We start from the raw sequence: 12363 nt of genomic DNA on the forward strand, positions 1-12363 counted from the left end.
CTGTTTTGAAATCTTCTGTAGTTACTGGTTGGAGATTTAATTGAGTCAATCTGTTAATAAATCTCCAGAGTTTTCTGAAACGTGCAGACATGTCTGTTCAAGATTCATTTTTGTGGTTTCTCTGGGTTGCTTAGCAACAAAACATGACCCCAATGCAATCATAACTAGAAACTCATTTACTTATCACCCACTTAATACTAAAGCTCCCAATTCAGTGCTTCTAAAAACAAAACGGCTAAAATATTGTACCCAACCTTCCAATTGCAATTTTGACTTTTCAGTGATTCAAGTTCATAGTAGCATGTATAGGATTATTACCACATTTGGGCAGTATCTTCTGATTTGTCCCATGGTGCTATCCTCATGAAAAGAACTGGACTCACCCTATTCTAGTCCAGTTAGGAAATGGTATTTGTCAACCTGGTATTGATGGGAAGCTGTAATAATTAAATCCTCTAGAAAGGCAACATTTTACTTTTACACACTCGTCCATGGCAAATAAATTAACTAGACATGTGCAGGCCAATCCTTAAGGCTGCAAATACTTCTAGTGTTGTAGTGTCGATGCTCTGGACGAATGGCTAACTGGGCGCAATTCTGAACAACCTGATCCTCTTCCTCATCTGATAATAATTCTAAAACCAATTTGAGGCATTGGTGAACATGGTCTTCCAGAAGTGAAACATTTTAGTGGCCTGTCTCTACTTCCTCCTGATATTCTCAACCATGATATCAAATGGCCAAGAGCACTGGGACCAGAGAGCACTGTGGCTTTTGAAGTCCTGCTCCTGATTCCGCCATCCTTCTAGTCTAGCTGTTCCAGTACAGTTCCCACTCCAGTGGCAGCACAGCAACACAGTCGTCAATGCGTCACTTTACAGCACCAGCAAGCACTGACTGGGGTTCAATTCCTGCCGCTACCAGTAAAGAGGTTGTTTATTCTCCCTGTGGTCATGTGGGTTTCCGGTCTCCTCACAAAGGCGCACAGTGACGGATAGTGAGTTGTGGTCGTGCGACCCGGTCTCCTCACAAAGGCGCACAGTGACAGATAGTGAGTTGTGGTCGTGCAACCCAGTCTCCTCACAAAGGCGCACAGTGACGGATAGTGAGTTGTGGTCGTGCGACCTGGTCTCCTCACAAAGGCGCACAATGACGGATAGTGAGTTGTGGTCGTGCGATCTGGAGCCAGATCACATTTGCTGCCAGTGCAACCATCACAGATTTGACACAAGCAAATGTTTCAATGTACACATGACAAATAAAAACTAATCTAAGCATCTATCCAATGTGGAAATTTGCCTAAATATTCTAGTTACAAAAATGCAGGACAAATCCAATCTGGCTAGCTGCTGCCCGATCTTGGGCAAAGTGTTGGAAGTTCAGTGCCAAGCTGTATTTTTGCCAGGGTACTCTGCTCTTGAACCTTGCCGAAAATGTGGACCAAAAATAGTGAATTCCAGAGATGAAATGAAGAGTGCCTGTCCTTTACAACAAGATAGTATTTGACTCTGTGGAATCAAGGAGCCCGTGTAAAATGAAAGCAGATGTGAATGAAGAAGAGGTCAGAATTGTGTTTGATGCAAAAGGAAGACATTGGTTGGTTATCCCAGCGTAATTGCTGGAGTTCTTCATGGCAATGTTTCAGTTCCAAACATTTTCAGCGACTGATTCAATAACTCACATTATAAGGCCAAGTGAGGATGTTCTCTGGTTGCAAATATTCAGCTTTATCTGCAGTTGTCAATGGCTGAGGCATTTTAGACAGCAATACTTTAGTTTGGCCACTGTTAGCAATTTAATAAACACACTTTCTTGAGGGCATTTATGAATATACAATAAACACCCAGCAATGTCCAGGTCCTGAAAAACCAATTAGAACAACGCTGTCTCATCCTTTCTAAGACTAAAGTGCATGACGTGGATTTTAATACAGAAAAATGCGATTTGAATTAAGTGCTGTACTTTGGTTCTTTTACCCACACAGCCTACAAAGACATTGTCACACTTAAATGGAATGGAAGACCAAAAGCCAAATGCTTATGGTTTCAATGCTGAATACAACTGCCCAATGTCTCTATTGACCCCCCCAGCAAACAAGCAGAATGCAGGTAACAGTCTGACCTATTACCCTCCCGGTATGATGATAAACTCCAGCTTTGGCTGATTATGAAAGACACCATGTACTCCTTAGAAAAGCAGGTGGGCTTTTTTTTTGGTAACTCTTCATCCTTCACTTGGCTTTAGCGAAAGAAATTACCTTGTGTGTTTTACAAGAGCTTTTTATTGGAATTTGTACATCCTCCCGGTGACCGTGTGGGTTTCCTCCAGGTGTTCCGGTTTCCTCCCACATTCCAAAGATGTAGTGATTGGTAAGTTAATCGATCATTCTAAATAGTCCCGTGATTAGGCGAAGGTGAATTTGGGGGATTGCTAGGTGGCACAGCTCGAAGGGTCTACTCTGCGCTGTATGACAATAAATAAGTAAGTTAGCTGTCAAGTTTCATTAAATATAAATTATATACTTCAGTTGTGCCAGGGGTGGTTCTTAGTAAAATGATAAATAGGCTGGGCTCAAGAGGGGTGGACATTTGCATCAGATTTTAAAGCAAATTAACAGGATGTGAAGGGAAGCTCAAGAACTGTCTTGTTCAAGATCAGGAGCCATTCTGAATTTCATTTTTACTTCTCATAATGAATGCACGTTGATTTAGATTTTGTACTCCCTTATTTTCCATTGTGTTTCCTACATAGGATTGGCTGTGTAAAATTAATTCAGAACCACGCCCCTGCTTTGTTTTGGATTTTGACCACTCCACATTTTTGCCTTTGTTTTTATTTGGGTTCCCGTCCTATTACCCTTCAGCTTCATGACCCAGCCAGAGAGATTCACATTGGACACAACTGGAGGGAATGTCTTCTGCGAACTGTCCACTGTCTCATGTTTTTGGAGTACTAACGCATTTCTAAGGCCAAAGTAGTTATTTGCATTTTAGTTTGCTTTTTTTCCCCTCTCTTAAAACATCTAAAACTGCAACAAGCTACTAAAACACAGTTAAATATTAATTAAAACACAAAATGCTGGTGGAACGCAGCAGGCCAGGCAGCATCTATAGGGAGAAGCGCTGTCGACCTTTCGGGCCTGACGAAGGGTCTTGGCCCAAAACTTCGACAGTGTTTCTTCCTATAGATGCTGCCTGGCCTGCTGCGTTTCACCAGCATTTTGTGTGTGTTGCTTGAACTTACAGCATCTGTAGATTTCCTCGTGTTTGCTTTTTGAATATTAATTGTACAGGCTTGTACTTTTGTTACGTACCCCGTAACTGGGTCACTTACCAGCAAAGAGAGAGGTCTGTTGAAGTCTGATGGTACTATTTTTAACAGTATTTATTAGTAAAAATACACAAAAATAATATCAATGCAAACATACAGATAATATACTTCATCAATACTAAATCTAAAAGTGCGGGTATAATAATAATCAATAAGAAATAAGCTCTATCGTTGTCTAGGGGATAATGTATTGTCCGATGGAAATATAAAAGTCACTCAGTTCATTCAGGCTGCAGCCTTTGGTTGGAGTCAAGAGAGATTTTTAGAAGCTTGCCAGCTTTTCCTTTTTATGATTTCGATCCTTCGAGAGTTCCGTAGGTGTAGCCGGTCCTTTAGCTAAAGCCGTTCTTCCATGGCGAGGCCCCAATCCCAGACAACGGGAAAGGACGCACGCGAGCCCCCCACTGGCTGTCGCTATTAAACGCTGTCACGGGATTCCTAGAGTTTCTCCTGATGTGTCTGAAGGGGTTGTTCCCCAGACCCTCTTTTATCCTTACTCACGGGGTCTCAGATGTCAATCAAGTTGGGATGATGCAATCCCTCAACCAGCCTGCTCTGGTCGTCCCCTGAGGGGCTTCAATGAATAGTACAGTACTCAATACACAATTCCATCTCCAAGAGACAATGACCGTTATCAGTGGTTCCGTCTTGCGGAGGCCAGGACACATTCCAAGCCTTGTGTATTCTGGACGTCTCTCTCTCATTTCCTGGGTCCCAGACCCGAATTAATAACGATCTTGCGATTCTCAAAAAGGAGGGGGCTACTTTGTACCCTTCGGCCCCTCAGAGTTGTGGCACATTCGTAACACTTTCATGAATAATATGTTGGAAGTAAGACAATCTCTCTCGTGCACTGAATTCACCCTTAATGTTACTTGAAGAATATTAGAGCTCACAGATGGGAAGTGGTCAGGTAGAATTGTAGTCATAGAGCACTGCACCATGGATACAGGCACTTTGGCCCATCTAGTCCATTCTGAACTATTATTCTGCCTTGTCCTATCAATCTGTCATGTCAGTCATTGGGATATGGTAGAGAACCAGGCCTTTCGGCACACCTCAGTCTGTATTTGACTACCCATCACACATTTAAATAAACCCTGTGTTAATCCCATCTTTATTTTTCCTGCATCCTCACCAGCACGCCCCCTCAGGTTCTACCGCTCATTGGCATACTAGTGGACATTTAAAGTGGCTGATCAACCTACCAACCCGCACATCTTTGAAATATGGGAGGGAGGGAGCAGCATACGTCTTCTGCAAGAAGTGAAGATCTCACATGTAGCAAGCTCCCTGTCCCTGATTCTCCACTTCTGAATGAATTATCCTTTTTTAAAAATCATAAGTACTATTTTTTTAAAGTAGATTCCAAAATATTACTAGAAGAAAGGGATCTAGCTGTAAATATGTTCTTAATATTTTTGGCAATCTATAAATATGGACATGGAAAATTAACTGTTGTGAAACTGCGTGTGTAGTTTCCATCCAAAGTACTTGGAAAGAAAAATTTGCCTGTATATGTGGCTGAGATTGGAGCAGGGAGGATGGGTGTGTGTAAGCACAGACCCAACAGATTGTGGAAGCCAGGAAGGGGCTGGGTTTAACAGTGTTTTTGCCAGGAACCGGTTGAAGAACAAACCCTGAAAAGTGGAGATTTTAAACATCATTAATATACCGTACCTCTTCTAACAAAATGATTTCGGAAAAGAAATGTAGATTGGGCCAAAACAGAAGTAGAGGGATTGGAGCAGGGGTAAAGCAAAATATTCTCAGAAGGCTTTTCTCACTGGAAAGCAGGAGGGAAAGGGAATTTTGGAGAATAATTTTGAGATAAGCAATTGAAGGCATTTAATAATTAGAGCAAAAAGATTAGGAGGATTGGTGATCTGAGTGAAGGGTATATGAGAGATTGAATTGATTCTGGTGTCAGTTGGATTTGAACTTCGAAGGTAGTGTAATATACACAAGACGTTGATGTATTTGCACCAAAGTCAGAAGTTTCTGCATTTCCAATGAGGTTGGGGCTAACCAAGAAATTAGTGTGAAGGATTTCTTTTCATGATGTCAGCTGGTATTGAATTGCATGTGGTATATCATAGTCCACTTTTGGAGCAGCACAGTTCTTTGACCATGTTGGCCAATTTTCTGGTACACCTGGGGATCCAAGGAATACATCTCCTCAGGCAAATCTCCTCAGTTTCCCTTTCTGATGTTGGCTGCTCATTTAACAGCTGAAAGGAAGCTGCTTCGTCTTCAACAATTTTCTGATTTTAAGAACACTGTTTGTCAAGTGTATTGAGTTAGTCTGTTACTTTTTAATTCCAAAATTCCTTTAATGTCTAATAAATACAGAGAATACTGGGGATAGCAGATCAGACAGCATCAATGAGAAAGAAACACGATTAAAGCTTCAGGTCAATGAGCTTTAATCAGAACATTTGATGTATATTGTTTTGCCAGTGGCCAAATGGACTAAATTAAGTTATGTGCAAGCATGAACGCGTCAGAAACACAAGTTGCCAAGAGACTACTTAAGTAAGGTATATTGAATGGTGATTTCTAATACACCTGTCAGTGGTGAAGTTCTCCAAGAAATTTGTGACTCTGTATGTTCATGTGGATAAAAGTGAATTTTGGACTAATCCCATCTCCCTGCTCTTAGTTCCCAGCCCTTTAGGTAACCACTCTTTAATCACTCATCTTTTTAAATGAAGTAAATGTTTCTGCCTCCACCAGCAAAGGTGCTGATCTGCAATTGTCCACATTCCCCTCACCCACTTCATTCAGTATTCCTTTCTCATGCCCTGTGATCATTCCACCCAATTAAATTCAACCTAGGCCATCTCTTGGCTGACCAGTTTGTATTACCCTGCCTCACTCTGAGACTTAAGCCCCTCAGAATTAATAATCTCCCTCAATGAAATCACCCTTTTGTCTCTGCTTTTAAAGGCTCCAAGCATGGGCCATCTCTCCACATGACTATAATTTCCAGCCCTATAGCTTCCTTGTAAATCCGGACCCTTTTCAGAACCATCACATCCTTCCTGTTATGCGGTGACCAAAATTTTGCATTGAGTTCCAGATGTGTTCAAATACTTCATACAGTTCAAAGCTGCAAAATAGTGCTCTTAGAAATTGTGTGCAGAAAGAGATGATCTTTCTTTGTTTTACAAGTAATTGTTAACATGTTTTATAAGTTTCACATTTTGGAAAAGCTCAAAAGTAACTAAGATATTTTTTGAGAAAATGCAATAGTTGAATCTACAGCTGAAATGATCTGGAATTGTGATTGATAAGGTAATCAGGATGTATTAATTAGGTAACATCTGGTTTGCGATTTTTACAATTCTGAGTCCTTTTGTAAAATATTAGACTTCCAAACTGGAGGCTGCATCCTGACAGGTGCAGGAAGTTTTGATTGGAATTGGTTTTAAAGTTAAAACTTGAGTTAAAAGTTGCTTAAGGGAAATTCAAGGTAGTTTTTCCAAGTGTGTTCTTTCTTTCCAGATTGTATAACTCATTCCAAATATCTAATACAAAATCCTGTACTGTTAATACAGGATAAAGGAGGGAAGAAGTTTTTGTTGAAGCTGCAAAGCAAATTTCTCAACAATGGGTGATTAGTGATGCAAGAGCTTTGGTGTTAGTTTATTATTCCCACATGTACCAAGATACAGTGAAAAGATTGTCTTGCGTACTTTTATACAGTATGCTGAGGAAGAATGAGGTAAAACAATAACAATACAGAATAAAGTGCGAATGCTACAGAAAGGTGCAATGTGATAAAGTGCAAGATGATGAGGTAGATTTTGAGGCCAAGGGGCCATCTTATCACACACAAGGCCTGTTCCAGAGTCAGGTAACAGTGGGGGAGAAGCTATCCCTGAGCCTGGGCTTTCAGGCTTTTGTATCTGCTGCTCCATGGAGGAGGGAAGAAGGGAGATGTCTGAGATGGGTGTGATCTTTGAATATGCTGGCTGCTTTACTGAGGTATAGACCAGAATCTATAGAAGGTAGGCTGGTCCTTTGTGCCAGCAATTATCTGCAGTACTTTGCAGTCATGTGCAAAAATAGTTGATATACCAAGCTAGTATACAGGCCGACAGAATACTTTCTGCGGATCAAAGGGGACATGCTAAATTCTTTATAGCCTCCTGAGGAAGCAGTGGAGTAAGTCAGCTTCCTTGGCGGTGAAATCAACGACTGTTATGCGTTTCCACTCAGAATCCTGAACCTCTCAACCCCAGCACCGTTGATGTAGCCATGTGCACCACCCCCCTTTCTGAAATCAATAAACAGCTGCTTTGTTGAATTTGAGGGAAGTGTTGTTGCCATGCCATTAAATTGTCTGTCCCCTTCCGGCACTCTGACTCACTGTCGAGATGCGACTCGCTACGGTGGACGATGTAGTTGGACTCAGAGCTATTTTAATTCTGGGAAAATACAGCGACGGCACTTCAAGATGTACTTTAATGTTGCGGTGTCCGCCGAGCTTGGCAATGAACTTGCAGACGTTTCATCACCAGTCGAGGCGGCTTCCTCAGAGCCCAGTTAACACACTCACCACTATTAAAACGCACTTTGGTATGCTTACTTCCAGTTGCTAATTAAAATAATGACTCAAGTTTAAGAGGTAAAACTTCTTTCACACTCAACGATTACTTTAAAACCAAAAGTGAGCATTTGTCACGCCAAATGGTGGATGTCAATTGAGTACAGTGACAATTAAATCTCAAGATAGGTATTAGATAATATTGAACAGTGGAAGATGAAAAACATTAATATTATGTATCCGTAGCAGCACACGTTCCGCTAAAGTAAATTCTACTCCAAACAATTGTCCGTACATGGAAAGATAGTTAATTTGGTGTTAATTTTCGACCTATATGATGAAAATCCTACTTGTATTTTTGGAATAAATAGTAGACACTTTTCCCCAATGTCCATAGTCAGCAAGCGCTCATAATTAGTACATTTTAAGAGCCGGAGGGAAATTCCTGTAAAATTTCACCAGAATGCCTCAGGGTTCCCTTTCTCACGTCAACCAAGAATTGTCTCTAAGCGCACGGCAATGCTTCCCTCTGCTGGTTACCGTTTTCACGGGCACTACAATGCAATTCATTTTTTAAAAAATGATTTATAATGAAATGACGTTCCTCCGGTTAAAACACAAGTCAAGATAAATTGATACTTGCCACAATCCAAATTTTTGTACTTAACTAGAAATGAGAACTTTTTACATGCCAGGTTTCTGTGCGTGTCAGATTTTTTTTAAAAAACGACAGGATTGCTTATTGAGATAATAATCCGCAGTAGCCACACACCAGAAGTTTCATTCTGTGAATCACCTTTTATCTCTAACATTCCAGTCTCCTAACATCAGCCATTTAGACAAGAGACAATGTAATCTTCTATGCAAACCACAAAACAAATCTGTCTTCTCCCATGGCTCACATAACCTCAATGATCCAATTTATCTCCACCCAAACCCAGCGGATGACTGTATAAATTCACAGATTACTCCAATGCTAGCGCCGAACGCACCAGTCAGTGTTTACTCAAACTCACTGAAAGTGTTGAGTTTTCATTTGGCATTTATTCTTTTCACCATATGCTTCATCATTTCCATGTAATCTGGCTCAAATCAATTAGGTACCAAAAAGATTGTATTTCAGAATATAGTAATTAATAGTGTAAGCTTCAATGTATACCTTGAATTAATTTTAACATACTCGAATGTCCTTGAAAATGATACGCACATTTCTTTAACACTAATGGATAATTTTCTGTAACTTCGCACTTCTGATGTCATCGCCTATTGTGTTGTAGCATCTGGGAGATCACACAGGAAATGCTCATCGCAGCTGCTTGACTTGTGTACTTTTTGTGATGTGATGACAAACCATCTCTTTGAATAAGGACAAAAGGAAAACCTGACTTCTATGAGGCACACAGGATAACAGATGGCCAACAATAAATGATTAATGTCAATTTATTTGTTTTTGTAGCCATTGTCAACATGGAAAAGGGCTCACAGCCACAGTTCCAGTCTTGCATTGAAGTTGTTAAATCTATTTTCGAAGAGCCATCAGGGTCGCCGCAGAGCCGCCAGATAGCTATGGATCGGGAGGTGTGACCTGTAGGCCCACTGCTGTTGGGACGAGAGCCAGGGCCTGCTCAACGGTGGCTGAGTCACTTGGGCGAGACTGATGCTGAAAGACCCGAAACACTCGATGACCTCAGCTTACATCACCAATGATGTGACCCAGCACATTCGAGGCTGTATCTCAGCATCACAATATTAACATTTAAAACATGATTAAGCAACCAAAACTTTGGTGGCTTGAGAAGCAGAATTGTTAGGGCCTAGGAGGTGCAAAACCGGGGATAGGCTGATCTAATTTCCACATAAGCAGATGCTATTGTAAGTTAGATATAAGATATTTAATAACCATATAACAATTACAGCACAGAAACAGGCCATCTCGGCCCTTCTAGTCCGTGCCGAATGCTTACTCTCACCTAGTCCCATCTACCTGCACTCAGCCCATAACCCTCCATTCCTTTCCTGTCCATATACCTATCCAATTTTTTTTTAATGACAAAATCAAACCTGCCTCTACTACTTCTACTGGAAGCTCGTTCCACACAGCTACCACTCTGAATAAAGAAGTTTCCCCTTGTGTTACCCCTAAACTTTTGCCCCTTGACTCTCAACTCATGTCCCCTTGTTTGAATCTCCCGTACTCTCAATGGAAAAAGCCTATTCACGTCAACTCTATCTATCCCCCTCATAATTTTAAATACCTCTATCAAGTCCCCCCCTCAACCTTCTACGCTCCAAAGAATAAAGACCTAACTTGTTCAACCTTTCCCTGTAACTTGGGTGCTGAAACCCAAGTAACATTCTAGTAAATCTCCTCTGTACTCTCTCTATTTTTTGACATCTTTCCTATAATTTGGTGACCAGAACTGTACACAATACTCCAAATTCGGCCTTACCAATGCCTTGTACAATTTTAGCATTACATCCCAACTCTGATACTCAATGCTCTGACTTATTTTAATGGGAAAAGTTGTTACAGGTCCATAACAAAAAACCCAACAAGATTTTGGAAGCAAATGAAAATATGGAAAACTGCATTCCTAAACTAAACTTACAAATTTCTTCTCTATTTATAAAATTTAATATTTCAAATCTGGGCTACTACATGATCTCTCCTCCCTGCTATTTCCGAATTGCATTTGGAGAACTTTCCTGCTCTTCTTACTCCTGTGGGATAATGTCTTTCCCAACGAGGGGGATCACTCTCTGCTTGGCTGGTGATACTTGTGGCTGTAAAACAATCTTGGGTTCTGGGCCCTCATCCATGGAGGATGTAGGAGTTGACTCTGGGTCTGCAGAAAGTGGTTCTGACAGCTCAGAACTGACTCTGCTCTCCTCAACCTATTGATTTATCATCTCCAGCTGGTGTCAAGCACAATCTCCACTATGCAGGAGAATGGTCCAGTTCTGTCCTTAATCTTTCCGAGTACCCATTTTGAAATACCTCTGAAGTTCCTCACAAGAACCACTTGTCCAGGAGTGAAACATTGAATCTCCTCGTTTGAGGAGATTTCAATTAGCTTCAACTGTTTGTCTGCGCACTTCTTCAGAGATCCAGGTGCGAACTCAAGGAATGACCCAGGGGCAGCATAGTTAGTGAGTTGTCGGCTTTGCAGTGTGCTGCATTGCGATATGCAAGGAGGGTATTGGCAAGCTTCTAATTAAGTGTTAGTGTGGTGTGTTCTGCTGACATTGTTTTCAGTGCATTCTTTAGACTGTGGGCAAACTTTTCCATTAAGCCATTTGTAGCTGGGTGGTACGGTGCAGATGCAATGTGTCTTATTCCATTCATTTTCAGGAATGACTGAAATTGTTCTGCAACAAACTGTGGCCCATTGTCACTGATGAAGTGATCTGGAACTCCAGTCCTTCTCAACACGTCAACGTTGTGCGAGGCTTAATGGAGATTATTGGGAACACCTCTGACCACTTTGACCAAGAAATCTGTGCCCATGAACGGTCTGGCAAAATCTACATGAATTCTGTGCGATGCATCCCTGGCCATTCCCAGGGATGGAGAGGTGCTGCTCTTGGCATCTTCTGAACGTGTTGGCATCTCAAACAGTGCATGGCAAGCTGCTCGATCTGCGGATCCGTTTCAAGCCATCAAGCAAAACCTCAAATCGACGCTTGCATTCTGACCGTGCCAAGATGACCAGCATGTAACTCTTTAGCTCTCATCTTGGTTGGTACAACAACTCTCAATCCTTGCATTGGGCAACCATTGTCAAGGGCAAGTTTGTCATAGTGCTGGTAAAAGTGGGAGAACTGGAATTTCTGCTGCATGTTCCAGCCATTTTGGGTTGCCATGATGACCTGAGACACTGTGGGGTCATTACTGGTTTCCCTTTGGATCATCCTTGCTATGTTAAGGAGACTTTCAATTTGCATTAGGGAGAATACACCGAGAGGAATGTCCTTTTTTGTAAAATTTTCAGGTGTTTCCCTTTCCAAGGGTAAAGAGAACAATCCATCAGCGTAATTAGTCATCCTCTTGAATTTGATCTTGTAATTGTGTCCCATCTCTGCATTCATGCTGCTGCTGTCAGTGGAACACCCTTCTGTGGATTGAAAATGGACACCAGTGGTTGATGATCAATAATGAGGGTGAACTCTCCCAGACAAATACTGTTTGAAAGGTTTTGCACTCCATAGCAAACTCACGGCCTCTATCAATCTGTGTTTGATTTTTCTCTGCAGTGGTAAGGGAACGTGATGCAAAGGCTATGGGGTGTTCACATCCATTACTCATAACTTGTGACATTACTGTACCTATGCCAAAAGGTGAGGCATCACAGACAAGTTTCACTGGACGATGTGGATCATAATGTGTGAGTACAGTGTCTGATGTCACCATTTCCTTTTCCTTTTGGAAAGCCCCCTTGCAATGCTTCGTCCATTACCATTTCTTCCCGATCTGTAGTAAC

This window comes from Hypanus sabinus, chromosome 19, assembly GCF_030144855.1.
Source record: "Hypanus sabinus isolate sHypSab1 chromosome 19, sHypSab1.hap1, whole genome shotgun sequence".
Classification (NCBI taxonomy): Eukaryota; Metazoa; Chordata; class Chondrichthyes; order Myliobatiformes; family Dasyatidae; genus Hypanus; species Hypanus sabinus.